The 4,778-nt window shown below is 43.7% G+C and overlaps 1 pseudogene; it reads left to right on the forward strand.

Moving 5' to 3' along the window:
- The first annotated feature begins 302 nt into the window (after positions 1-302).
- On the forward strand, positions 303-3,049 carry LOC101447365 (mitofusin-1 pseudogene; annotated as a pseudogene).
- Positions 3,050-4,778: the final 1,729 nt, after the last annotated feature.

The raw sequence follows: 4,778 nt of genomic DNA on the forward strand, positions 1-4,778 counted from the left end.
GTTGACAATACGTCCCCTTGATATGATGTAATGAAAATGGCACTTGACCTCTGTGGACTTCCCCCCAAAACCTATAACCCCAAGTCTAGCCCTGAGGAAAACTTCAGACAAATCTCAAAACACCTGACCAGTGCCTCTCCAAACTGTCAAGGGTGGATGGGCAAGAGACCGGAAGCAGATGCCCCGTTTCCACTCCTCTCTGCATCCCTGGCATTATTCAGAGGATGAGGTGGCCTCAGGGCAGTGACCAAGCTGCAGTTGCTGGGTGACAGTTGGAGCCCTAACCCAGGAAAGTTTACATAATGGCAGAAACGGCTTCTCCACTGAAGTACTTCATGTTAGCTAAGAAAGCAATTACTGCCATCTTTGATCAGTTACTGGAGTTTGTTACTGACGGATCACATTTTGTTGAAGCAATATACAAGAATCCAGAACTTGATCAAATATCCGCTGAGGATGATCTGCTAGAAATAACATGGATTAAAAAAAAAAAACTTTGCATCACTGGCAAGGTGCTGTCTTGGAGACATACGAAGGTGGCGTTTTTTAGCAGGACGAGTACTGGGAAGAGCTCTATTACCAATGCATTTTTGTGAGATAAAGTTCTCCTCATGGGACTGGCCATTCAGCCAACTGCTTCCTGAGTGCTGAAGGAACTGATGGAGACAAAGCCTGTCTTATGACAGAAGGATCAGATGAAAAAAAGCATGTGAAAGCAATCAGCTGACCCATGCCCTTCATGTGGACAATGACTTCAAAACTAACTGTCTTGTACATGTGTTTTGGCCAAAAGCAAAATGTGCACTCATGAGAGATGACCTGGTTTTAGACCACAGTCCAGCACAGATGTCACTGTAGAGCTGGAGAGCTGGATCGATAAGTTTTGTTTAGATGCTGATGTCTTTGTTTTGGTTGCAAACTCCAAATCAGCATTAATGAGCATGGAAAAACAGGGTTTTTTTCACAAGGTAAATGAGCAACTCTCCAAACCCAATATTTTCATTCTGAAGAATCGTTGTGATGCTTCTGCTTCAGAGCCAGAATATATGGAAAATGTACATGGGAAGCATATGGTAAGATGCTTGAATTTCTTAGTGGAGGAGTTCAAAGTTATTAATCCTCTAGAAGATCAAACTCTTGTCCTCTTTGTTTCAGCAAAGGAAGTTCTTAGTGCTGGAAAGCACAAGGCACCTGGGATGCCAGAAGGAAGTGGGGCACTTGCTGAAGGATTTCAGGCAAGGTTATAGGAGTTTCAGCATTTTGAACAAATATTTGAGGTGTATATTTTACAGTGAGATGTGAAAACAAAGTTTGAACAGCACATTATCAGAGCTAAACAGATACTAGATACTGTGAACAAATAATGGATTCAATACATGGGGCAGCGTAGAGAAAAGGGTCTATTCATTGAAAGAGAGAGGAGATTAAATTGATAGATGGGACTTTATTCAAAATCAGATGAATCTTTTAACACTGGATGTTAAGTAAAAAACAATGAGGTAGCAAACAAGGTTTCAAGTGCGATGGCAGATGAAATTTGTCAATTCTGTTTTGGTTGATGAATTTCGATGTGAGTTTCATCCTACTCCAAGGGTATTGAAAGGGTATAATAATGAGCTAAATAAGCACATAGAAAATGGTACGGGAAGAATTTTGACTGATCAGTCCACCAGTGAAGTCCATGCCTCAATGCTTCAGTCCCAGCAAGAAATTATTGAAAATTTGAAGCCATTACTTCCAGCTGATACACAGAATAAACTACACACACTGATTCCTTACAAGAAAATTGATCTCAGTTGTGACCTAAATTGCCATATGCTCAGGTTTTCAAGAAGATGCTGTATTTCATTTTTTCCCTGGGTTGGTCTTTCCTGAACCATCATTCCTCAAACCCTAATAATGCTCAGAGGGTGCCCCTAGGATTATCAGAGCCTGTCTTTTAGCTTCCTAGCTCTTTAGCTCCTACTCCCACTGCTCCGAGCAATCCAGCAATGCCTGGACGAGCTCATGGTTACCTTAGTAACAAGATTAGCTTCTCTGACATTTAGAACTTCTTTGGACATCATTGTTGGGTGAGTGCTTTGGAAAACTGCAGACAGGAAACACATATCTGTTTCTTTAAGTATGTATGGAGCTTTCTATCTTTATGAATGATTGTCCTGAATCACACATGCTAAGGGAGAGAGTCTTTAAACAGCAGTTTGTGAACAATGCAACTGAAAAACTGCAGATGGGGAAGAGGATGTGGCTCAAGTGATAGGGCTTCCGCCTACCATATGGGAAGACCCAGGTTCAATCCCTGGGGCCTCCTGGTGAAAAATAAGACAAGAAAGCACGGCTACATGGAAAGCCAATGCCCACATGGCAAACTGAGTGCCCGCACAGTGAGCCGAGTGCCCACACTACTGCCCGTGTGGCAAGCTGAGTGCCCGTGTGGTGAGCTGAGTGCCCGCGCAGTGAGCTGAGTGCCCACGCGAGTGCCTGCATGGTGAGCCGAGTTCCCCACGTGAGTGCCTGTGAGGAGAGCCCAGGCTGCACAAGTGAGTCTTCAGCAAGATGATGATGCAACAAAAGAGAGACGAAGAGGAGAGTCAAGGTGAAGTGCAGCAGAGACCAGGAAAGGAGGTGGTGCAATTGGCAGGGAACCTCTCTACATCAGAGGTCTCCAGGATCAAATCCTAGTGAATCCTAGGGGAGAAAGATGAGAAGAGAAGACAAAAAGAGAAAATAGAAACGAAGACCACACAGCGAATGGACACAAACAGCAAAAACAGCAGGGCAGGGGAGGGGGAGGAAGAGAAAAAAAATATTTAAAGAAAAAAAAAGAAAAACTGTGGATGATTGTTAGTGTCACACAAACTGCAGCCATTGAGTACAAGAGATGGTTACCACTTTCGCTCACCCATGCCAACAAGTTGATATTACTCTAAGATATCTGAAAAAATAAATTGCTAGATTATCCAAAGAAATAGATCACTTGGAGAAAATACAAAACAATGCAAAGCTCTTAAGAAATAAAGTTGACTCCAGGAAGATGGTGTCGGAGTAGATAGACAGGGATCAGCACTCCACAAAAACAGTGGGAGAAGGGAAAAATGTTGTCGGGGGCGGGGGGGGTGCTGCTTCAGGGAGCTGCAGACCTGGGTAAAGGACAGAGAGATGAAGTCAAGACAAAAGCCATGAGTTACTAACCCGACAGCCAGAAGGGCACGCATCTCCCAGGTCACGGAGATTGTAAGCAAAGCCCATGGCTCACTACAGCCAGCTGAGAGAGGAACAGGTCCTTTCCTCCCCGGGAAGAGGCAGGATGCAGCGGAGGGTGGAGAGTGTTTTCTGTTCAGTGACTTTGGCCCGCAGAGCCCACTTTGAATCTCAGCTCTGTCCAGACCAGAATCACAGACAAGTGGAAGTTGAAAGAGACAATTCCGTGGAGAGATCCGCTGACAAGCACCATCTGCTGGCCGGCTGGGTAACTGCAAGGGGAGAAGGGGGAAAAAACGCTTTTTGGCATCTTGTCACAGACCCCTTGGATTGGATCTGCATCCCATTAGTCAGTCCCTGGCCTTAGTTTAATAACTTAAACTGGGAAATTTTAAAGACTTAGAGTAAATTAGACCAAAAATCAAAGAAGAGCTGTGAAACAAAACTACTAGGCAAAAGAGAAATTAACTGGCAGCGTAAATTCACCAACATGTTCAGATGCCTACACATCAGCAAAAAATCTCAAGCCATAATAAGAAACAGGAAGAGACGGCCAAGCCAAATGAACAAACCAAACATGCTGATGAGACACAGGATTTAAGATAACTAATCAATGATAATCACACAGATCTAAAACAATTCAAGAAGTTGAAGGAAAACATGGCTAAAGAGATAAAGAATATTAAGAAGACACTGGGTGAGCATAAAGAACAATCTGAAAGCCTTCAAAGAAATGTAAGAGAGCTTATGGAATGAAAGACACAATAGATGATATTAAACATACATTAGAGGGAAGCGGACTTGGCCCAGTGGATAGGGCGTCTGTCTACCACACGGGAGATTCGTGGTTCAAACCCCGAGACTCCTCAGCCTGTGTGGAGCTGGCCCACACACAGAGCTGATGCGCGCAGAGTGCCGTGCCACGCAGGGGTGTCCCTCGCATAGGGGAACCCCATGCACAAGGAGTGCACCCTGTAAGGAGAGCCGCCCAGCATGAAAGGAAGTTCAGCCTGCCCAGGAATGGCGCCACACACATGGAGAGCTGACACAACAAGAAGACACAACAAAAAGAAAGACAGATTCCCGTGCCGCTGACAACAGAAGCGGACAAAGAAAAACATGCAGCAAATAGACGCAGAGAACAGACAACTGGGGTGGGGGGTGGAAGGGGAGAGAAATAAATAAATAATAAATAAATAAATAAATCTTTTTGAAAAATACATTAGAGGCATATAACAGCAGATTTGGATTAGTAAAGGACAGACTTAGTGAGCTGGAGAACTGAGTATCTGAACAGAGAAAATAATGGGAAAAAATGGAACAGGGTTTCAGAAAATTGAATGACAGCAAGAAATGCACAAACGTATGTGCTATTGGTGTCCCAGAAGGAGAAGAGAATGGAAAAGGGGCAGAAAGAATATTTGATCAAAATTTTCCCAACCCTTATGAAAGACATAAATATCAATGTCTAAGAAGGGCAATGCACTTAATCTCTGACTAATACAGTTTGGTAACAGGAATCAGAATCTTAAAAATGGGATTTCTGAAGTGGTTCTGGGTCATTTTGCAATTGGCTT

The sequence above is a fragment of the Dasypus novemcinctus genome, chromosome 7 (assembly GCF_030445035.2).
Source record: "Dasypus novemcinctus isolate mDasNov1 chromosome 7, mDasNov1.1.hap2, whole genome shotgun sequence".
Taxonomy (NCBI): domain Eukaryota; kingdom Metazoa; phylum Chordata; class Mammalia; order Cingulata; family Dasypodidae; genus Dasypus; species Dasypus novemcinctus.